Source organism: Phocoena sinus, chromosome 8 (assembly GCF_008692025.1).
Source record: "Phocoena sinus isolate mPhoSin1 chromosome 8, mPhoSin1.pri, whole genome shotgun sequence".
NCBI classification, from domain to species: Eukaryota; Metazoa; Chordata; class Mammalia; order Artiodactyla; family Phocoenidae; genus Phocoena; species Phocoena sinus.
This window is the reverse complement of record NC_045770.1, coordinates 95,423,143-95,447,388: the sequence shown is the minus strand read 5'-3', so window position 1 is coordinate 95,447,388 and position 24,246 is coordinate 95,423,143. Positions and strand designations below refer to the sequence as shown.

Sequence of the window (24,246 nt, the reverse complement as noted above, 5' to 3'; positions counted from 1 at the left end):
CGGAGCTTTCTCTGATCCCTTCCACCCCCTCAACAGATCTGCTCGTGACATTAGGGACCTGCTGAGTGTCAGCGGGTGGCTGAGGAGACACGCATGCGTTTCACCCTCACCTCAGCCTTGGGGGCAAAGTTTCACCTCCTGTCTCACAGGTGAGGACACTGAGGCTCAGAGAGGCCAGGTGAGTGGCCAAAGGTGTGTGGCAAAGCTCACATTCAAACCCAGATCTCACGGCCCCCAGAATCAGTGCTTCCCCCCCACGCGGGGTGCTGTCTGCCGAGCCCCAGTTTCTCAGGGTGGGGTGAGGGAATGGACCTGGTGGGGGTTCCCTGGCAAGCCCCACCTCATCCTGCCATGTGCTTCTCAGTCTCAGGACTATTTAGGACGAGGACCTGGTCCTTGACTCCAAGCCCAGTTGTCCCAGCTGGCAAGGCTGAGAGTCCCCAGTATCCTAGTATCTTCAAAAGGGGTTGAGAAAATGCCAGGCTGGGCCCTGAGCCATAAATCATACCCCTACCCCTAAAAGGGAAGGATAGAACAGCAGGTATCGGTGAGCCCCATGGTCCCACTTTATGGGGCCAGACACCAAGGCCCAGAGAGGGGTAGGAACCTACTCAAGGCCACACAGCAGATCTATGGCAGAGGATGGGATGGAACTGCATCTCCTGTGTCCCACTGCAGAGAGCCTACTGTCAGAGCTGTTCACAAAGTGAGCAAATCTGAATCGGGGTTCCCAGCACGCAGGGGCAGCTGAGGCGGGAGTCACCCGAGACCTCCAGGGGCCCTTGATCTGGTTCTTCCCCAGGCATCTGCACCCAGTTTTGGAACCCACAGTGAGGAACTGGAGAGGGCCCCTCAGAAGGCGGTAGGTGAGACTCCACGCCTGTGGGAACCTGGGTGAGTCACCTCGCCTCCCTGAGCCTGGATGAAAGACGGGCACGGGGAACTGACAAGAAAAATGTGTGTGTGAACCACCTAGCAGGCTGTGAGCGTCCCACAGGAATGCCGGGGTCCCCCCGCAAGAGCTCGGTCACGGTGCTCACCCTCAGCCCCTCTGGCCCCTGGCTTTGCCCAGAGGAAGCCCAAGGCCAGCCACGGGTGACACCCCACAGCCACCCATGCAGAGGGAACTTGCCTCTGTCCCCGGGGCTGGGCAGCTGCACGCCAGTGAGACAGCTCAGAGCCACACCCCACTCCCAGGGCGGTTCAGAGCAGCTCAGAGGCACCGTCTCCCCAGAGTGGCCGCAGCTGCCGTGGGCCGGCCCTGAGCACAGCACTTTCAAATATCACCGCACTGGACCCTTTCCATCAACACTGGAGAAAAGGTGGCAGGGTCCTCACTTTACTGACACTCAGAGAGGCTGAGTCGCTTGTCCAAAGCCTCACATCCATTCACGCAATTATTCACTCGACAAGTGTATACCGAGGCCCACCATGCGCCATGCACAGTGCCAGGATGAGACAGGCGTGTGTAGCCCTCCTGGCCATGAGAGGCCTCGTGGTGTTCATGGGCAGCCTCGAGCCACTCTGCTGGGATTCCAGTCCCAGCTTCACCCCCATATGTCCTTGAGAAGTCACCTCTCTGCACCTCAGTTTCCTCAGTAAATGGAGAATAATAATGGTGTCTACCTCATGAGGTTATTCTGAAGATTAAGTGAAATATTATGGGTCAAGACTTAGAATAGCACCTGGCACACAGTAAGCGCTCAATAAACATGAACAGTTATTGTTGAGCCAGGACGCAAGCCCACCTCCCTCTGACGCCAGCAGCCATGCTCTTAACTCAAGGCTAGGCCGGCTCCATGTCCGAGGTGTGACCCAGCAGCATGACTGGTGAGGGGCTACAGTAAGAATCAGAAGGTGGGTTCAAGTTTCCCCTCTGCCAGCCACCAGCTCAGACCAGCCCCTGAGCCTTTCTGAGCCTTGCTTCCTCCAGTCTTGGCCTGCAGGGTGGGCAGGAGAAGAAAGCAGCTTGGGGCCAAGAATAAAATGTACCCCGTGATGGCTGCTCTCCTGCCTCCCTGGGGAAGTACCCAGAGTCCCCAGGGTTGCTGCTGAACACCACAGGACAGGCCCAGAGAGCGAGCCTTCTCCCCAGCAGGGCACATGGCCTCAGCTGAAGCAGCCATACTGTCCCCTGCCACCTCTGGCTACTGAGAGGGTTTGTGGCTGGTGCTGGGGAAGGGCTGGGCCCCGGGTCAGCGACGGTGCTTCTCACCTCTCGGGAAATAATCCCAACCCTCTGTGCTCACTGACCACACATGCCACAGACCAGAGGGCAAGAGGTCAAGCAGGGCTGCCCCGCTGGGCACCTTCCGCCAAGATATCACGTTGGGTGGCCTCGTGAAAAAGAACCGAACAAGGAGCCAGACGGCCTGGGTACATTCCCAACCCTGCCAGTGGCTGTGTGGCTTTGGGAAAGTCACTTGACGTCTCTGGGCCTCTGATTCCACATGTGTGAAATGGCCTTGACCAGGCTGCCTACTTCAGAGGGTGGCTGTGCAGAGCTGGTTAGTTGGTGGCATAAAGGTGGTTTTGAACCTGAAAGGGGGTCGGGGGGATGGAGGTGTGAGAAAAAAGCAAAGGGGCCATCCTTTCCAGCACTAAATATACAGTCACCTGCAGAGATTTGCCCCATGGGCTGAAAGGTAAACCCAGGCCTGGACCAGCCAGTGTGGCCCAGAGGGGCCCCGGGGCTCTCAGGGGAGAGCTTGGCCCCAAGCTGCTTTCTTCTCCTGCCCACCCTGCAGGCCAAGGGAGATCAAATCCCCGGCCACAACAGGCCCCATTGAGAGTCGGTAAATCTGCCCGAGGTGTGGGGTTATGTTACCAGGTTCCTGGCCACCACCACTAAGCAAAGGGTCAGGCTGACCTCCTTCCCTCCCAGTGGGCCCTGATCCAGAACCTACGGGACCAAGCCAGGCAGAAATCGGATCACCCACTGCATTCCCAGGCAGCAGCCTCCTCTGGGAAATCAGTGGACAGTGGGATGAAGCTGTCGCAATGACCGGAGCCATCCCAGGCTGCCCACGGGAACACAGGCCCTCTGCCCACCGAGGTGGGCCTGGACCTAACGCAGACAAGAGACCCCAGGATAATAATATTATTAGGATTTTGTGAGCATTTTGCACCTTATACATGTTAGTTGACTTGGTCCTCACAGAAGCACCATGGTATGTATGCAATTGTCATCTTTATTTTACAAAGGACGAAACTAGGCACCGAGAGGTTAAGTCAATTTCCCAGAAACACCAGGATCTGAACCAAGGCATCTGGATTCCAAAGTTCACTTATCACAACAGCCACCTGAGAGAGGAGTCATGCAAAAACACACCTTTTGAGTAACGGTAGAAAAACCCAAGTGTGAAAGAGAAAAGACTCCAGGGGCCATGGCCATTGTTTCCAGCTCTCTGGGGACTGGCAGAGGGCACAGGAGCAGATTTTCTCTCTGGCTAAAGAAGGGATTCAGGAATAGTGGGAGACCCACAGGGAGACATTTGGTTCTGTGCAAAGCCTCAGGGGACAGATTTTTAGATACTGCACAATAATTTGTTAAAAATGCAACTGGCGGGCTTCCCTGATGGCACAGTGGTTGAGAGTCTGCCTGCCGATGCAGGGGACGCGGGTTCGTGCCCCGGTCTGGGAAGATCCCACATGCCGCAGAGCGGCTGGGCCCGTGAGCCTTGGCCGCTGAGCCTGCGCGTCTGGAGCCTGTGCTCCGCAACGGGAGAGGCCACAACGGTGAGAGGCCTGCGTATGGCAAAAAAAAAAAAAAAAAAAAAAAAAATGCAACTGGCTCCCATAACCCAGCAGTAGCTGCTACAGATATGACCAAAGAGGCACAAGAATAAAATCAGAATTAACCTAAATGTCCAGCAGTAAGAAAATGGATAAATAAATGACGATCCTCTCCACTGATATACTACTGTATATTAGTTTAAAAAAAAAAGAAGAAAAACAATATGGTAAGTTCACTGTGTAAAACTATGACTAGATTTCCTAGATCCAATGTTAAGTGAGAAAAGCAATTTGAAGAATGAAACCATTTGTTTAAACACACATATGCACGCACATGCTATAATGGTACATATTCCTATAGGTTCTGTGTGCGGTGCACAGACAAAGATCTAGATGGATATATAGCAAAGTAATAACAGTGATGATTAACCTTGCAGAGGAGGCTGGAATGCTACGGTTATCAAGGAGACTATATTTCGCTTTTTAAATATTATTTGATTTTTTTACAGCAAAAATGTATCCGTATATCCCTAATATAATTAAAACGTAGTAAAACAACATAAAAAAGACTCAACGAGCTGTCTTGGAAACAGTGAGCTACTGGTCCCTGGAAGCGTGCAAACCTGTGCATTGGGGTGGAGGGATTTACCACAAGGATAGGTGGGTCCAGTCCTTCTGGGCCTCACAGCCTCATCAGGGGAGTAGAGCAAAGCCCTTACTGTCCCCGCATCATGAGTGGCTTTAAGGAAGCACAGAGAATCAGATCTTGGAGGAGGGAGAGAGGCCAGGAGTTGTGGACGCTCACTGTGACGCAGTCAGAGGCACACAGGCCAGCTACCAAGTCCACCTCCAGCTGTCCAGCTCCACCCCTCCCCTTCTCCCAATAACACCCAGCCCTGGCCCCTCTGTCCCAGCAGCCCCCAGCCCCTGGCCAGCATGTCTGGCGTCAGCCTCAGACTCCCGGCGGGGGGGGGGGGGGGGCGGGGGGGGGCGGGGCCATGTCTTTGGGAAGACCTCACATTTGGGGACAAGAGTTCAGGAAGGAAGGGGGAAGTCGATGTGAAACGCTTACAGGGCTGAGCGCCCCTGACTGTGCCACTGAGCCCAGGCAACAGCCCAGGTCACATGAGGAGCCCTAATCCCCAACAGGCTGATCCCCAGCGCCAGCCAGACCCCTAGCCCTAGTCAGGCACTATAGCAAGCCAGGAGCAGTGAAGCTCTTACCTTCAAGACAGCTATAGCGTCAAGAAAAGAGTCAGGCGATATGGCTCTGAGTCCTAGCTCGGCCCCTGACTTCCTACAAGACCTTAACAGTCACTGAACCTGTGGAGGCCCCAACTCCCTCATCCGCAAAATGGGCTCACAGTATCCACCTCCCAAGCCTGCTGTGTAGATGAAACATCATCCGTGCAGCCCCTCTGTGAACCATACGGACTCCCACAAAACACACGGCCTCATCCATGCCGCGGACAGAAAGGGAGGTGGCAGCACCTTATCGCCAAAGGCAGCCACACTTGCTGCAAGACAGCAGTGAGTCCAAAAGGGCAGGGGAGCCTTTCTTGGCTACTGTCCTGGGCCGAGGGCCAGGGTGCTTGTGGGGAGGGCAGGGAGCCACCGACAGGTGCCAGGGAGGAGTCCGGTTTCTACCTGAAACTGGGGGAAGGGGTTCCTGGGAGCCAGGCCAGCGAGTCCTCGCCTCACCGCTAGCCCAGGGAGCCGGGGCAGGGGCGGGCGACAGACCCACGATGGGAATCAAGGGCAGGAAGAGCAAAGCTCCATCCCTGCCAGAAGGGGCGAGCAAAGGGCCGGTCTTGGAGGACTCCACCTGGGAGGCAAAGCAGTACGGGCCACGCAGAACTGGCTCGGGGTCCCATGAGGGGAGGGGCTGCTGGGAAGCAAGAAGGTGCCACCTGGCACTCACAGTGAAAAGCACCAGCTCTGGGAGAGGGTGGGGCAGCAGGACGAAGCCTGAGGTGGTCCAGCTGCCCCAGAGCTGTCCCCTCCTGCCTCAGGGAGACCCAGGGCTGTGGCAATACTGAGTCCAGCGTGGGCCCAGCCCACGGCACAGAGGGCCAGGGAGGTCTGAGGACAGAAGCCTCCAAGCGTGACCAAGGCCACTGTCAAAACCAAAGCACCAAACGTAAAATAGAGAGCTAGTGGGAAGCAGCCGCAGAGCACAGGGAGATCAGCTCGGTGCTTTGTGACCGCCTGGAGGGGCAGGATAGGGAGGGTGGGAGGGAGGGAGACACGAGTGAGGGGATATGGGGACATATGTATATGTACAACTGATTCATTTTGTTATAAAGCAGAAACTGACACAGCATTGTAAAGCAATTATACTCTAATAAACATGTTAAAAATATATATATATAGTTGGATTAATATCTACAAAAAAAAACCCCAAAGCACCCCAATGACTCCTGCGAACGCCTCTCCAGCCCCATCGGGCAGGATCCCAGCCCAGGCAGCTGGACTCCCTGCTGAATGGCAGCCAGCCCGTGGGAGCTGCAGGGAGGGAGCCAGAGGCTGGGCCACCTTGAACAGGGCCCCAGGGAGGAGGGCCTAGGTGGGGCTGGTGGGAGGGGCGCTCCGCACAGCTCCCTCCTAGGCAGGCATACACGCTCTCCGTGGACCTGTGGCCACACGCAGGCCCAGGTGCACGTTGGTCTGTTCCCAGGGGCCCCGGGACAGGGCAGGTGGCCTCCTCTCAGAACAGGAGGCTGGGCCGGAGCTCAGGACCACAGCAGCAACTCCGCTGCCCCGCACTGTGCCGTCTGCTGCTGCCAGCTGGCCCAGGTGGGGACATCAACTCTCCCTCGTCACCTCAACCAAGTGTTCACCCCTCAGGTCTCAAAGGCAGGCCTCAGCTCAGCTCTGGCCCATCAGAGGGTTCATGCAGGAAGCCACTTCAGGCTGCCGTCCACTGCTCACCTCCTAAACGGACCCAAGCCATCACACACCAGGCTCCTGGCGCCTGGCCAACCCCCAAACTCAGCTACAGACCTCAGGCCTCGCTCCTCCGGCCCACACTGACTCCTAGGGGCTGGCTGCCACAGCCCCTGTGAGCTCGCAGCGCTGGGAGCTTAGGGCAGTGGGGACAAGAGGGTTCAGCCATGGCCACCCAACCACCAGATGCCACCCCACTGGCCAGGACAGCCTGGGAAGGCCCGCTGCTCACGCCAGAGAACAGCCTGCCTGTCCAGCCACGGCTGATTCCCAGGGCAGCCCGGGACCAGCAGAGCTATGGGGTCTGCTTACTAGTAACCTACCCCACTGGGTACCAAGAAGCAGCCTTCCTCAAGGGCGAAGACCAAAAGGAAACTCCACCTGATGGCCCCGTCAGTGGAGCACCTACTTAGCGTGACCTTACCTCCCACCTCAGGATCTTACCTCCCACCTGAGTCTTTAGGTCTCAACTCCTTATCCTGGCCTTCAGGTCCTTCGTGGGCTGGCCCTAACCTGCCTCTCCAGCGCCATTCAGCCACCTCTTGTCCAAACACCCTGCTCACCTGCCGTTCCCTGAACCCTGGGATCCTCACGTTGCCTGCCTTTGCACATACTGTTCCCAGTGCTGACAATGTCCTTCCCTCTTCCTCCACCTGGCAAACTCTTACTCCTCCTTCAAGGTCCAGCTTGACATCACTTCTGGGAAGCCTACCCATGCTCTCCCTCCCCCACTGCCAAGGCGGAATACTTGCTCCCTTCCCCACCCTGCCTCTGAGCAGCAGGGCACTTCCTACCTTCAATCACAGTTAGGATCTGGGCCAGAGCTGCTCAAACTATTTATGGTAAAGAAACTTTTTTTTTTTTTAAGTTTTCCAAACTGCTGCCCACTAATGCTTTTGTAAATTACAATAAAAAATGGCGTGGGCAGTGTCAAGTTGCAATATGAGTTTCTCGACACTTACTCTAATGTCTGTACCTGTCTCACTGCAGACCAGTAGCACAGAGCTCATGGATGGGCGGTAGTCTGCAGACCACCCTCTCCATGGCACTGGCAGGGCTCTGTGTTGCCGGTGCAGGGCCCATCAAATTATGTCTATGTTTGGACCTCCAGAGCCCAAAGGGGTGCTCCATGAACATCTACTGTCTCAAATATTGCATGGCAAGGTCCCAGCAACCCTGTAACAGGTGCATTACCTGTGCTAGGCATCCCCATTTCTCAGGTGAGCACGTAGAAACACACAGAGGGTGACAGGCCTGATGTCACAGCTGGCCCCCATTGGATCTACCCAAAAAAGAATTCAGAGTAATGATAGTAAAGATGATCCAAGATCTCAGAAAAAAAATGGAGGCACAGATCTAGAAGATACAAGAAATGTCTAACAAAGACCTAGAAGAACTGAAGAACAAACAGAGATGAACAACACAATAACTGAAATGAAAACTACACTAGAAGGAATCAATAGCAGGATGACTGAGGCCGAAGAACGAATAAGTGAGCTGGAAGACGGAATGGTGGAATTCACTGCCATGCAACAGAATAAAGCTGGCCCACACTGTACCCTCTCTGTACTGCCCAGCATCACAGGGGCAGACTTTCGGAACCTGCAAGCCCTCCAGTCCACCATCCCACCCCCAGCACACGCTCCTGACAGCATTTCCCACTGCAGTAACAGTGAGGTAGCCCCATGTAGTGGTGAAGAGCTCAGCCTCCGGAATCAGACCAGACCTGGGTTCACATCCTGGCTCAGCCTTTCATAGCTGTGTGGCCTTGGGTACGTCACTTCACTTCTCTGGGCCTCCATCTTTCCTCTGTAAACTGAGGCTAATAGCATGAGTCAGGCAGCACCCTGCTTCAGGCAGAGCCCACACACACCTATAAGCGCCATTCAGGTCTGGCTGTTACTGACGTGTATGAAAGACCTGGGATTACCCAGTCTGAAACTCTTGATCCGGACCTTCCCTTTCTGCTCACCCTCCCCGAAAGACCCAACATCTTCTCTCTTGGGAGTAAATTCTTCCTGGCTGCTGAGTTTGCTGATCTCCTTTGGTGATCTCACCGCCCTGCCCTCCCCACCCCAGGCTAAGGGGCTTCTCCCTTCTCACCCTGCCCCCCTCCCTGGGACACCTCAGCCTCTGATCCTCTTCACCTCCTCTCCAAATAACCAGCCCCCTCTGGAACACAGCTGGTCTGAGGAGGGGCCCTGCACCACCCCTGGAAATGCCCCCTGTTGGGTTGGGTTAGAGCACTGGAGAGCCGGGCTGTGAGGTGGGGTCGGGCCCCAGCCTGCAACTCCACCCTCATCCACCCAGAGCCCACCTGCCCTGTACCTTGGGCCACGACAATGCTGAGTCCACCCCGGCTGGGTCCCGGTCGGCTGTCCCTACAAGAGGCTCACTCCCTGCTGGGGCTGAGGGTCCGGTGGGCTGCTCTCCATGCCCCTCAGCCATCCTGGAGCCTCTCAAGCTGGCTATCTCCAACCCCTGGGCATCGGGCAGCAGGATCCCTTCCTGGTCCTCAGCAATTTTCCTTGGGGAAAGTACAAGATAGTGGGAGAAGCCACTCTGGGAAAGCTGACATCGTGGGCGTGGTTCCATATTTACTTGCTCAGTGACGTCCACTGCAGCCCAGCCCAAGACAAGTTGATATCCTGCCTGCTGATCTCTCTCGCCCCCAGCCCTGCCCAGGAGAAGGAGCCCACTGGTCACCAGCCCCTCCTACCCCGAGCTCCTTCATGCACATCACCCGGGGTTGCTGCCTCTGTCCAGGGTGAGCTCCTGCCGCTACAGGTATTCCAGCAGTGGCCAGGCAGCCTGTCCTTTTGGAGGGCAGGGCACCAAGACTATGCCAATGCTCTCAGAGGTCCCCATTCTGCTCTAATTCCAGGAAGTGGAGGCCTGGGGTGCGGAGGAAGAAATGCTAGATGTGGGGTTAGAATTTTAGCTCGGTCACTCCCTAAATTGTATGACCTCCAGCAAGTCACTTCCCATCTCTGACCTCAGTTTTTTCAGCTATAAAATGGGGGTCATGAGAGCTGTTCTGCCTGCCTCAGAGACTAATGATAAAGGATTTGGGAGGAGTTTGAAGTCAAGAAGAGAGTCCTGGGTTGCCCTTATGGATCAGGTGGGGTGGGGAAGAAACAGGGGTGGAAGGGAAAGCCCTAGAAGGCACTGAAGGTTCCAGAAGCCCAGGTTTGCCTCACTTTGCAAACAGGGTCCCCACCCTCAGCACCCACCCCTGATCCGAGGCTGATGCTGGGGTGCAGGATGGCCAGCAGCCTTCTGTCCTTCTCCACCTCTGCTCTCACAGCCCACAGTCATTTCACAGGAGGCTCTTAGTTTGTCCGGATGCGCCAGCAAGACCTGATCCATGAGGTCCCTGGGTGGGGAGAGGAGGGTCCTGAAGCCGGCTGTGTAAACCAAGAGCTTATAGATCAAATCCTGGTTTGAAAGCACCCAGGGGACCTGTTGGGAATTGTTACATAACACAAGGAGGCAACCCCTAAAGCCTACTTTGTTGATGTGGGTTTCTCCAGGTGATTGGAAAGATTAGATTATGACTGTGGGATCTGAAGCTAGTCACGTATCCTCTCTGAACCCAAGTTTCCTCATCCAGAAATGGATGTAGAAGAGACCTCACGGGGCCAACGTCAAGTGCCCTGACGCTCAATACGTGTTCCTCTTAACACGTGGTCCTGAAAACAGGGAGGAAAAAGTTTTCTTCCACAGAAGGTAATGCAGGACTGACATTACCGTCTCCATGTACAGAAAGGGAGACAGAGGCCCAAGCACGGTTGGCCTTGAACACAAGCCTGTGGGGGTGGGTAAGTGTCCGAAGGTGCGTTCCGGTCACCTTCAAGTAGAGACTCCCCATGACTCATCCACTCTCTCACATTCAGGCACTGCTGTCCCCAGAAAGGGGCACAAGATTATTTCCGTGCCCTAGGGCATGCCTCCCCTGTGGTCATGACCTCACACACGAGGAGGTGGCCCCAGAGCCGTCCCCATGCCACACTGGTGCTCGGTGCTGCTTCCTCAGGAGCCTCTGCGAGGCCAGCACCATTATCACTCCTGCTGTGCGGATGCGGAGACAGGCAACCCCCAGACAGGCAGCCTCTTACCCACATCTCCCAGCTGCCAGGCGCAGGGGCAGGAATGAACCTGAGGCCACACCCGCCTCAAGGGCAGAGCGCTGTCCCCGCTCACACGCTCCCTCTCAGTGGCCCCCACCTAGAGGCCAGCCCAAGGCACTTTGCTGAGTTTTCTCTGGGGGTGCCATGGCTACTCAGAAATGAAGCCAGACGCACTCTAGGAAGCCTGCAGCCCCCAGAACTCTAACCCAAACCATCTGCACTGAGCCTCAGCGTGGAGGACCAGGTCCTCACCTCTTTCCTCCACCTTCGCTTTTGGAACGGCCATCACCATGCCCATGCTCACCCTCCCCTACCTTGACTACTGTAACAGCCTCCTAGTCGGCCTCCCTGCCTCCAGCCTCACACCCAACCTGCTGCTGCTGCTGATTTCTGGGACCTGAACCTGCTCTCCATGGCAGCTTTCTCGTCATAAAACCCTCTGCGGTTCCCAGAGGCCCCACAGACAGAGTGTGAACTCCTCAGCATAGCAGTCATAACCTTTCACAGTCTGGCTGGGATAGAGCATCGGGGTTAGGTGGGAGGGCTCAGGAGCCAGAAGACCCGGGCTCAAATCCCAGCTGTGCTGCTTACCAGCTGGGAGTCTTTGGACAAGTTACTCCACCTCTCTGAGCTTTGGTTTGCCAAAGGGAAATAACAGTGTCAGTAGAATGGGGAAATAATAGTACCAATATCAGGGTACTGCTGGGAAGATGAAATAGAAAATGTGTTCTGAAGCACTTTGCACATAGTAAGTGCTCAATTCATTCATTCATTCCACAAATATGAGGCCTTACTATGTGCTCTGCACGGTTCACGCAGCACTGAGCAAAGCTGACAAAACTCCCCGCTCTCCGGGAACGCACAGCATAATTAAAGGAGGCAGCCAAAGACAACATATTGATAAATAAGTAAAACACAGGGCATGTTATATGTGCTATGCACTAAGGAGAAAAAAAAGCAGGCAAGCAGAGGAGGATAAGGGGGTGTGGGCTGCCATTTTAAATGAGAAAGTGCCCACAAGAAGGCGACATTTGAGCAAATCCTGATGGAGGTGAGGGAGCCTGCCATGGAGATAATGGGTAAGAGTGTTCTAGCAGCCGGAACAACCAGTGCAAAGGCCCTGAGGCAGGATCAGGACTGATGTGTTAGTCATATTACTATTATCATCACTGTTATTCTCTTTCTAGCCTCATCTCCCTCCACCTCCTCCCTTACCCACACTCTCCAGCCAAATGAACCACCCAAGCCTCTCCAAGCCATTCCGTGTGCTCATGCCTTTGTAGAAACCTCGTCCCACGCTGGGACGCCTCTCCCCTTTCTTTCCAACTCCTACTCATCCTTCAAAACCCAGTTGACAGGCCTCCTCCTCAGGGAAGCTTTCCTTGACTTAGAGTCGATGGCTGTCTCCCTTGCATCCTTCTGCTATAAACTGTGACTGCCTGGTTAACTGCCCACCTCCTCCCACTGGTCTGTGAGCTCTGGAGGGGCAAGGACTGGGTTCCACACTGCACCCCTAAGCCCAGCACAGTGCCTCGCTGTGTGCACTGACCACCTGATGAATGAAGGAAGAACTGAAGGATGCCCCAGGCCTTCCCTCTTAAAGAGCCTTAGCCCCAGCGACGCCACCACGAGTGTGACTGCCCCTGTGAACACTGGCCTTTCCAACGCAGATACAAATCTGCAATAGGAAACAGGCTTTTTAAAAATAACGGCACATTTTTCTTTTTTCTTCATTGTTTTTTTTTTCTTTCTGCACGGCTTATTTTTCCGGCGCAGCCCCGGGGCCAGCTGCAGGGAAGTCCCTCCCAGGCCCCACTCTAAGAACATGGAACTCTGGGGCCTCTAAGGACTCCCAGGCCAGAACAGGGGTGGAAAGGCACCAGATGCCCTGGCACCAAGGCCACCAGGTACCTCTGAGCCAGGAACCCCTTTTCTCAAACCTCAATGTTAGGTGGATGTTACCTCCTGGAAACTTTAGAATGCCATGTGACATTTCCAAAGGGGCTTCTCCTTGGTGGGTCTGGGGTTCCCTGCCCTCACTCTAAGAGGGCATCCCGAGGGAGATGGCATCAGACTGCCAGCGTTCCAATCCTGGCCACACTGCTGTGTAACCATGGATCCCTTCCATCACCTCTTGGGGCCTCAGTTTCCCCATCTGTGAAATGGAAATAATAATACCTACCTTGTTTTCTGTGTAGGGTATGTGACATGCTTAGGACCACACCTGGCACACAAGAAGCCCTCAGTAGGGCTTCCCTGGTGGCGCAGTGGTTGGGGGTCCGCCTGCCGATGCGGGGGGGGCGCGGGTTCGTGCCCCGGTCTGCGGGGATCGGGGCGGCTGGGCCTGTGGGCCGTGGCTGCCAGGCTTGCGCATCTGGAGCCTGTGCTCCGCCCGCGGCAGTGAGAGGCCCGCGTACCGCAAAAAAAAAAAAAAGCCCTCAGTAAATATTAGCCGCCTTCATCTTCATCAGCCCTAGATCTCCTACTGTGTGGTCCCTTCACTGAATCATCTACTCCACAGATCAGAGACCTCAAGGATCTGTTAAATCTCACCCTCTTGGCCTTTCTGGAATTTTCCCTCGTACACTCTAGAAACATGGTCCTTCTAGGGCATGGACACCTGTAAGTATGGGGAGCTCAGGATCTGAACTCTCCGGGCCAGTTTTCCTCCCACACCTGACACCTCCTCGCAGCTGGACCCATCTGCCCATACTCCAAGGAAGCAGCGTTTATTAATCCTGTCCTTAGCCCCCAGCACATTGTGAGCCCCCAGCCAATGCTCAGGGATTTATCAGAAGGCATTCCGTGAGCAGCTCTCATGCACAGACACTGGAGGTGCAGCGGCACACACACACCAACCCAGGCCCTGCCCTCGCAGAGCTTACGGTCTGATGAAAGAGTAAGACTGCGAGCAATCATTACAACAATAAATGTAAAATTGCTACTAAGACGAGTGCTATAAATGCGAGGTACGTGGGGCCATGAAAGGCCGCAATAGGGAGTGCAACCCAATCTGGGAGGGCTTCCCTGAAGAGGTGATGCCAAAGCTAAAAGATGAGGAGGAGGCCTACGAGAGGAGTGGAATGCATGGTCAGGGCACAGGGGGCAACATGAGGATAGCACCATGTTAGGCTAAACGTGGTAAATAGGGGGAGGCAAGATGGTGTCCCCATAGCATCTGGAGGGCAACTTAAGTATTTCTGTCTTTCTCCTAAATACAGTGAGAGTCCCTGAAGGTTTTTCAGGCAGAGGTTGATAGACTCAGATTTATTTGTCAAAAGAGCTCACCCTGGCTGCTGAGGATGAGCTTTTCCTGTGTGTGTTTACTTGTCTCTGCCTGGAATGCTCCCCTACTCTCTGTATCAGTCAGGACAGGCTAGGTTATGCTGCAGTAACAAACAGCCCCCAAATCTAAGTGGTTTAAAACAACAAAGGCTTAATTATCACTCATGCTGCATGCCCATCATGGGGTACTAAGGGACTCCACTCAGGTAGCAACACGGGGACCCAGGCTAGCAGAAGCAGCCACCACCCTACCTCCTGCCAGTTTCCACACCACAGGAAAAGAGCACTCATGAGGGTCTCACACCAGCAACTAGATGCTTTGGCCCAGAAGTGGCATGTGTCACCATAGTTCGCAACTCACTGGCCAGTCACACAGCCCCACCCAACACAAGAGGACCTAGATCCAATCCTACGTGTGCTTGGATGAACTGGAAATATTTAGGGGGTAGCATTAAGGACCACCAGACACTCTCCCACTCCATCCTGCCCTGCCCCAGCCTTAACTCATTCATTAGATCACAACTGTTTCAGTATTCCAGGAGGGACCAGCGTGTGCAGGCGAGAATACGGAGTACAGAGAGATCTAGAGTAGGTGGGAGATGAGGCCAAGGAAAGGGTAGGGGCCAGATTACTCAGAGGCTTCTAGGTTATGGTAACAATTCGGTTCTTTATCCCAAAAGCACTGGGAAGACTTCTCAGTGCTTTACATAAAAACGGGGAGCTTGCTGTGATCTTCTTTAGAACAGATCACTCTTACTGCCATCCTGAGACTGGCGTGGAGGGGAGGTCACAGGTGGACAGTTGGGAGGCTACTGCTGTTGTCCTGGGGATAGACAGTGGTGGCTTGACCAAGACACTGGGGAAGAGAAGACGGAGAGGAGTGTATGGATTCAATTTATAGGTTAAAGTTCCCTAGATCTGGAGACATAGTGGACTGTGGTGAAGGAACGGAGACACAAAGGTTTCTGCCTTAACGACTAGCAGAATGGTGGTAGCCGTGGCCAAGACGAGAGCCCTGTAGGAGGTTTAGGGGGGAAGATGATGGGACAGCCTTGGAATCCGTGTGTTGGTCATAACTGTGAGATGGTCAAGAGAACAGACCGGGGAGGCAGCGGAATAAACAGGAATGACTCCTGACTCCTCGTTCAGTGGTCTTTACTTCCTTCATACTTGCCAGTAACTTAGAACCAGGGAAACCTCGCCTCCCCTCCCCCATGCAATTTAAGTCCAGGTGAGGAAAGATTCAGATGATTGTAGTCTTAACTTGACACCAAGGAGAACAAATTTATGAAACACATCAATCCAAAGGGTCTGGAGGACAGAACTGTAACTCAGGTCAGAGTAGTATATAAGTGATGGTTGTGATGGCTGATCAGGGCTCCTGGGACCAGTGAGGGGACCCCTCATCTTTGAATATGTCACTAGGGAAGGGAGAGTAGACCCTGCCCCAGCTGCTCCTTGGAGGCCCCATCAGTTTGGGACTGAATGGACCGAGGTGGGGCTTGTTGGGCAATCCTGATATTCCCAAGAGAGCGCTCTGCAATAATCCCAGGCAGAGAGAACAACACTTCTTAAATCATGTGTGGCCCCCGGGGCTAGGCATTTTCTCTGTGCTATCTCACATAATCTCACAGCTGACTGGCCAGGCAGGCTTTGTTAGCCCCACTTTAGAGATGGAGAAGCAAGGCCCAGAGAGGTCACAAGTAACCGTGCCAAGTCCAAAGTCGCATATTAGTATGAAGGGGAGGAAGGACTCCAATGGAGAAGCCCCTTTTCATTAAACTAAAGCAACAGCCCTGGGCTCTATTCCCAGACACGTGCCCACACAGAAATCTGCTTGCCCACCTCTCAGAGCGTTGGTGGGTGCAAATCATGCCCCACTCCCCCCTGGAAGGAAACACAGCCTGTTACTTCTGCCCCATGGACCTCACAACCCTAACCCCTTCCTTCCTCTCAAGGGGAAATGTGGGCAAAGCCAGCTTGGGTGCCAGAGGCATCATGCTCCATGGAAAATTCTTTTGCCCCAGCACAGATAAAACCCCCATTTTATAGGGTTTCCAGGCATGGAGAGCAATCTCTCATTATTGCCTCCTGTCCCCACGGACAAAGAACTGGGTGTGTTTCCTTCAACCACTCTAAATTATATACCACAGCCTTTCTCCACATGAAGCAAATGTCTAAGAAGAGAGGTTTAACATTCTTCTCCCCGAAGTCCCAGCCCACCCCTGGGATCTTAAGCCCCTATCGCCCAACCCCATACAAGACACAAGCAACTTTTCCGCCAGCACTGCTCAGCGCTCGAGACATTGGTGTTCTCCTTGCAGTCACTTGCCTAGGGCGTGCTGGCCTTGACCGGAGAAAGGTCATCGGCCGCTAAGTGCCTGCAGAGCAGAGCACCTTGGGGATTGCGAGTGGGGGATGGAGGCTACACTCCGGACATTTCCCTAAGAGTCTACACCGCAACTAAGATGGAAAATGTATTAAAGAAACAGCCCCCGGCGCGGCCACGTTTAGCGGGAAATCGTGCGGCGCGTGGGAAGAGGCCCCACTGCACGCCGGCAGGACCCGTGCCTCTCAAATCGGCCCCCGGGCGCCGAGCCCAAAGTGCCCCCGAGAACTAGGCCAGCAGCGGCAGCGAGCCCTCCAGCCTTCGGCGCCCCGCCCCGCCCGTGTCACCGCGTTCTCATTCCGAAAGCTCGGCCCGGGAGGCCGCTCCCATTGGTCGGCGGCCACGTCCGTCAGCGGGCGGCACGTCGGCGCAGAGAAAAGGCTACATTGTAACAAGGCGAGCGAGCTAGGAGCTAGCGGGGAGGAAGGAGGCGGAGGGGCGGCCCCCGAATCCCACGGCGGCGGCGGCGGCGGCGGCGGCGGCGGCGGCGGCGGTAGCGGCGGCGGCGGCGGCGGCGGCGGCGGCAGCACCTACCTGCCGAGGGTTAACCCACCTCGGGGCCGGGGCGAGGCGCCCCCCCCGGTCCGCGCCCGCGCCGCCCGGGCCCCCCGCACTGCTCGCGATGACTCCCCCGGCCGCCCGCCACCCCTGAGGCCGCTCGCAGCCCCTGCACCGGCGGCCCCCGCGCGCGTTGGCAAACTGCCGAGCGCTTTCCGAAGCCATTTTCAATGGCCACATTGGCTACCGGGGCTGACTCACCTTCCCGGGAATGCTGCGGCAGCCGCGGGGCCCGGGCGGCGCGGGCGGCCCGGCGGGCGGCTCGGCGGAGGCGGCGCGGCCCGGGCTGGCGGCCCCCGCGGCGGGAGCGGCCGCGCTGCGGGCGCGCTGGTCCCCGGCGAGGCAAAGTTTCAGCGCCAGCCTCGGCGCGGCGGCGGCGGCGACTCGCTGCTGCTCTCCTCCCCTGCTTTGACCACCATCTTATTAGTACAGGAAATGACATGGAAAACGGAAGAAAGCGGCGTTTGGGGCAGACGCGGACCCCCCAATTCAGGGGCCGGAGCCGGGACTCACCAGCCGCGTCCCAACCCGGCCCCGGAGAAAACTCCCGGGGCCCCCTCGGCCCCCGCCCCGCGCCCTGCCCGGAGGGGGGAACCTGGCTTCTCGAACCCAAAAGGAGAGGGCGACTTTTATAAACCAGCCCGCGGAGAAATCTAGAAAAAAAAATAATAAATGAAAAAAGAAAAGGTTAAAAGAACTTTCGAGCTGGGACACTTTTTTTTTTTTGGTCGGAATTAAAAGTTCTAGAATTTTAAAAAGTCATTCCTTGGGGGGGTGCTCCCTGGCTCCCCGATCCTATTGCTGCCCCTTTTGAACCAGTCTGGGGAATAAATGCGTTGATATTTTTAACCCTTTCTTGGCTTCGCCGCCCGCAGCTGGCCCCCTGCTGATCCAGTTTAACCCTTTGAATGCCCAGCTGTTTGGAGATTCAAACTAAAGTTGTAAAACAGGGGCATCCCGCTGAAAGCTGAGGGAAAGGGTCTTGTGTGTGGGGGGGGGGGGCGGGTTCGTTTAAAATGTTATTTACATGGGGCTGCGGATTTAAAGTCGCGAACCGCACGTGTTCTTTTTTTGTTTGTTTTGTTTTTTTTGTTTTTTTTGTTTTTTTGCGGTACACGGGCCTCTCACTGTGGTGGCCTCTCCCGTTGCGGAGCGCAGGCTCAGTGGCCATGGCTCACAGGCCCAGCTGCTCCACGGCATGTGGGATCTTCCCAGACCGGGGCACAAACCCATGTCCCCTGCATCGGCAGGCGGACTCTTAACCACTGTGCCACCAGGGAAGCCCCGCACGTGTTCTTTAAATCGAAATTTATCACCGGGATTGAGATTCTGAGAACCCGACGGGCTGGTCCCCGGCTGCCTTGGAAAAGATGTTTAAACTGCGCTCGCCTGCTCGGTTCCTCAGTTTCTCCATCTGTGAAATGGGATTTAACATCACAGAGTAACAAGGTAGCAAGGAAAAGATGGGGCGGAATTTTCATAAAGACAAAGGGTTTAAAGGCTTGAAAGTCTTTCTCCTGCGCTTAGAAAACCGACGGGTTAGGATGGAGCAGAGGACACCGCGGGATGGCGTAACCGAGACAAACATTCCCCAAATAACCGTTTTATTCTGGCGTTGTTGTCTGCGAGTGGCCGAAGTGTGAGATGTCTCCTGTCAGGGGAGGCTGCGCTGCTCTGGCTCTAAAACCGGGGCGTAACCTCCAGTAGAAATTATCCCCAGGACCGCGATGGGGCGCCCCCCAGACATCCGTGGAAGCCCTGAAAGGCCTGGCACAGGAGGCCTCCAGTGGGTACCTCCCTGCGATGACCTCCTCTCGGGGATGGAGTTCCCTGTCAATTTCTTGGCTGACTGGGAGCCTCGACCCCAGATGGCGTCCATGGTCAGACCCCAGGACGTGCTCCTGGCTCCTGGAGTTTGGATGTTGGGGCTTGTGGGGGGAAGCACTTCATGCACCACTTCATTTGTTTCCCTTGACTTTGGCATCACAAACACAGCTTCCTGGAATCCCCCATCTCTGACTTGCTGTGTGATCTTGAGTAAGTAACTGAGTCTCCGTTTCCTTATCTGCAAAGTGGGGCACACCAGTAACCCACGCTGCTGGCTCTGTGTGAGGAGCCATGAGAGTACTTCAGGAGCATAGCACCAGATTGCTCACAGTAGATGCTCAAGTAATGGTAATTAACACCATAATTATATGACTCAATATAACTATCAAAGTTTCCTAGTGTCTGTCTTGTTCCATGCCAGGCAGAGTATTGGGTACTGGGGAGTACCAAGATTAGTTAGATCTGGTCCTTCCAGGAGGTCTTGGTCTGGCCAGGAGATGAAGGAACTCATGGCTAACTCAAATTGATTCAATAATTAATGCACACCCGACTGTGCTAAGCTTTATACTGGAGGCCAGGTGCTCGGGCAGGGAGGGGAAAGGACACTGAGGAGGGAGCCATTTGTTCCTTTTGAGGAGTAGGATTCACCAAGGAAATGATGTCAGAGGTGGGCCTTAAGAGGGGGTTTGCAATTTCCACCAGTGCTAGGATGGCATTCCAGGACGGCAAACGGCACTGGCAAAGACATGGAGGTATCAAAGTGGCCAGGGTGTGTGACATGTGGCCAGGTGTGAATGGAGTAGAGAGTGGGTGGGGCAGAGGAACCAGAGGTGAGGCCAGAAAGCCAAGTGGATAAAGACAGAACATGGTCACAGCCTCCAAAATGCAAAAAGATCTTTAAGAGTAGGAGGTGGTGAGTGAGGCAAAGAGGGAAGTTTTCCATGTGGTGCTGGTTTTCTATTTAAATCTCCCCATCCATTTGGCCTGGTCTAGCTTCTCTTTGCCAGGGACAATCAGCCTTCAGGCAGCAACTCTGGAGTGGGGCTGGTCCTCAGGCATTGCAGGCCAGGAATCTTCCGGCGTCACACTTGGGGAGCACAGAGACATTGCATGGTTCAGAGACCCAGGTCTGAGGTCCAGCCTGCCACTCCACGCCGTGAAACCTGGGGCACGTGACTCTGCCTGTCTGGGCTCCAGCTTCTTCCTGTGTGACACAAAGAGTTTGGACCGGGGGTCCTACATTCTGCCCTCAAGAAGCTGCCCTGTAACCATATAATCAAGACCAGAGCGCAGGAAGGAATCTGGAACAAGGCTGGGAGTGTTGCTGGGAGCCCAAGGCAGCCAAGGGCTGGCACAGGTGCTCTGGGTCAGTGGGCAGCAACTGGCCCCAGGGCTTGAAGGTAATCACCATAGACAAGTGGTCTGGACAAGGCAGGTCTTGTGAGGCTGTGCCTCAGCTGCCCTCTGTGGGCTGAGTTGGGCCTGAAACACAGAAGTAGGGATGGGAGTGGGAGCTCCACACAAATCCTCTGAGAGCAAGTTGGTTGCGGGGAGGGGTGGTACAAAGGGGATTGAAGTGAATAGAGCACATGACACACACTTTCAGGGACCTTACCATTTGACTCTCTCAGTAATCCAAGGCAGACCTCATCATCACTATTTTTACAGACAGGGAAACCATGCTCAGAGAGATTAAGAAACTTGCCCGAGGCCACACAGCTAGTTAGAGGTAGGATAAGATTCAAATCTACATCTGCCTGACTCCATCGTTCAATGCCTTCCACTCTTGGTTGTTTCTGGTTTATCGTCCTTCTCCATAATGCAACTTTTCAGCCTAAAGGTTTGTAAAATATATCTTCCTGGTTTCTCCCTTGGGTATATCACACAATAGGAGCTGACCAGAACTTTGTGATGGGAGGTCAGGTACTTCATGACCCGCCCCACAAAAAATGTGTCAACAATCCCAGTCACTTGCAGGTCCCTGTGAGGATATTTAGATGCTCTAGGTGAATGAAGCTCAGCTCTTTGGAAGGAAAAGTCAATCTGAGGCCTTTCTCACCTACTAATAATAATGACACCCAGGTAAAACATACATACAACGAGCTGCAAGTTAAATGCCCCCCAGATCACTTCCACATTTGCTATAAAACAAGGGCAAGTGTTTATTGCATCAATTAATGACCCTTCTGAAGGCCTTGAGGGAGAAATTTCATTCAGGATTTAGTGCCTGGAAAAAACAAACTAAAAACCAACTGCATTTCCCCCAAGGAACTGGCAAGCATCTCCCTTGCTAATAAGAAGAGCTCCGTAACTGATCAGGTTTCCCTTTTTACACAGGCTGCCAGGAAGCTCAGAGCCAAATTCTACCCCCATTCCCAACAACTTCGGCAGTTGCTTCCTCCTCATTCCTCCTTTCCCACTTCTAATCCTACTGACTCAGCTTTATTTTCTCTGCCATTTATTAAAGATGCCCCCCCTTTTTAATGGCAAGAAATAAATATTTAAAATAAATCCACATTTGGAAGAGTTGCTGAAGGGAGCTGGATTCCATGGGCCTTGTGTTAAGCCAGGCACCGTTCTGTTCTGGTCTTGTCCACTCGCCCAACAGCTGAGGGATTCCTCTCTTGGAAGGAAGGAGGGACTGGCTTAAGACCAAGGGATTCCTCACTCAGCTGCTGACGACGGCTAAGATCAAATGCCCTGCATCAGATCATCATGGCTATTTTTTGGTTCTACTGACAAATAGCTTGCCTCTCTCCTGGCAACTCCCCAGGAAGCATAGACCACTATCCCCTACCCATCCCCCCCCAAGATATCCCCCATTTGTCCCTCCTGTTGAGGTTTGGCAGGGAACAGCCTCCTCTTTTCTAAAGAAGCCACTGCCACTTATGGGCTGCTTACCACGTGCCCAGCAAGGTGAGGTGATTAGGATGGAGGTTGGGAGTAAAGGAGCAACTTCAGAACCTAGGACAGGGAAGGCCTCTCTGAGGAGGTGGCATTTCATGGGAGTCTTGATCAATGGAAAGGAGTCAGCCTCTCCTAGAGTGGAGTAGTTTAGGCCCATCAGCAGGGGACACAGCCCGTGCAAAGGCCCTGAAGCAGGAGCTAGCCAGGCTTGTTGTATTCGGTGGCCCATGGCCAGTGTGCAGAGTATAGTATGGAAGGGGAGACAGGGAAGGAGACGAGAAGGAGAAGCTGAAGGGGTTGAATCTTGGCCATGTTTTTCCTTGGTTTGGTTTTATTTGAACATCAGTGGAAGCCACTGATGATTTATAGCTGGGGAGACTCAGGGCCTGACTTATGTTTTCACACAATCACCTCGGCTGCCATGCGGTTACTAACATTGACCTAGTGGCAGGTAAGTGGTATGTTCACAAACCATCTTATTTAACTATCACACCTCCCACCCCCCACCCCATTACGAGGTTGATGTGGACTTGTCTTTTTTCTGGCTGCCCAGCAACTGACTTCCCTTCCAGTGACTGGAGAAATTCCCACCTTCCAAGCCTTAGGGAGAAGCAGGGTGTGCCCTCCCCCATCCCCACTAGAGAATCTGAAAACATCAGAAATTCCATTTCCCAGTGCTATAGACTGAATGTTTGTGTCCGCCCCTGCACCGCCCCCCCCCACCCAATTTCATGTGTTGAAACCTAATCTCCAGCATGATAATATTTGGATGAGGCCTTTGGGAGGTGTAATGGTCATGAAAGTGGGGCCCTCATGAATGAGATTAGTGCCCTTACCAAAGAGACTCCAGAGAGCTCACTCAACCCTCCCACCAGAGAAGGACACAGAGAGAAGACAGCTGTCCATGAACCAGAAAATTGGTTGCCTCCAGACACAATCTGCTGGCGTCTTGATCTTGGACTTCCAGCCTCCAGAACCATGAGAAATAATTTTCTGTTTTTTATAAGCTGCCAGTCGGTGGTACTCTGTTATATAGTAGCTCAAAGGTAAGGCAGATACCTGATGGAGACTCAGCCAATTGGATGAGTTCCCCCATCTTTGAATTGGAAGCTAGTGACACGTAGAGGCATGAACCATGGACAGTCCTTTCTGGTGAGAGTAGGGGTGCAGTACAGTCAGTTCTCAGGGGCAGGAGTGCCTGTAGCTGGATCCAGCAGAGCTGCGGGGCTTGTGGTGCGAGCTATAGTACCTGTTGGGCAGTATTGGGCAGTGTCCTCACTGCATTGGTTCTGTGGCACGGTCTTGGCTATGGCTCTGCATCTGCGCACCCCACACTTGCTTCTCCAACCTTCCAGAGGGTCATGAGCTACCTGGACTCCTTTCAATATGTTCCTCTTCTGCTTAAATCAATGTACTAGCTATCAATTGCTACATAACAAATGACCTCAAAACTTAGCAGCTAAAGACAATAAACATCTATTCTCTCCCAGTTTCTGAGAATCAAGAATCCTGGGAGCAGCTTACCTGGGTGGTTCTGGATCAGAATCTCTCATGAGGTTACAGTCAAGCTGTCAGCTGGGGCTACAGTCATCTGAACGCTTGCCAGGGGCTGGTGAATCCACTTCCAAACTCCCTCACGTGTCGGACAACCAATGATCCATTTGCCTGGGACTGAGGGGGGATTCCCAGGATATGGGAATTTCAGCTTTAATGCCAGGTTGGCTCCAGGCACACCAGGGTGGGTTGGTCACCCTATTCCTGTGGTTGTTGGAAAGAGGGCTTAGATTCTTGAAGTGGGCATGTCAGTAGGACTGTTCGTGGTATGGCAGCTGGTCTCCCGTGGAGTGAATGATGAGAGAGAGAGAGAGACAGAGAGAGGAGAAGAAAACCATAGTCTTTTATAACCTAATCTCAGAGTGGCATACTATCCCTTCTGCCACATTCTATTGGCTACACAGACCAACCCTGGTACAGTGCTGGGGGGAATACACAAGGGTGTGAATACCGGGAGGAAGGCTTGTTGGGGGTCACCTTGGAGGCTAATGACCAGAGTCATCAAATTCTATTGATGCAATTTATTGGTCAGCAAATTTCTATTGCTTTGCAATATTACAACCTAAGAAATTATGTAACTTGTAGACAATCACAAAGCTATTCTCCACAATTCTTAACCATATATATAGCCAGGACGGTAGACCAAAGACACCCCCAGCTCTCAGGTGAGTGCCAACTATAGAGCTTGCCTTGCAAACTTCTCTGCATCCTAGACAGGGCCTTCCTTGGTAGACTGGTAAAATCAAAGTTGGAAACATCGGTCTGAGTGCTAGTTGTTGGAGCTCTGCTTCCAAACATGAGAGTCTGGGCAACTCCCTCCATTTCAGGGGACCTCAGTTAGCCCCAGATCTCTGCTCTAAGTCTCATTCTCCTTATCTGTAAATTGGGTTGGGAATGTTGGATTCAATCAGCATT

General features: G+C 54.0%; 1 protein-coding gene across 2 annotated transcripts in view; it reads right to left on the bottom strand.

Moving 5' to 3' along the window:
- Nucleotides 1-17,718, bottom strand: part of PRDM11 (PR/SET domain 11) — an 81,362-nt gene extending 63,644 nt beyond the window's left edge. Inside the window, exon 1 of one of the 2 annotated variants that reach the window (XM_032641418.1) lies at nucleotides 17,245-17,718. The gene's annotated coding sequence lies outside the window, so the exon portion shown is untranslated. The remainder of the gene's footprint in view (nucleotides 1-17,244) is intronic. The other variant, XM_032641419.1, reaches the window with a different exon arrangement.
- Nucleotides 17,719-24,246: the final 6,528 nt, after the last annotated feature.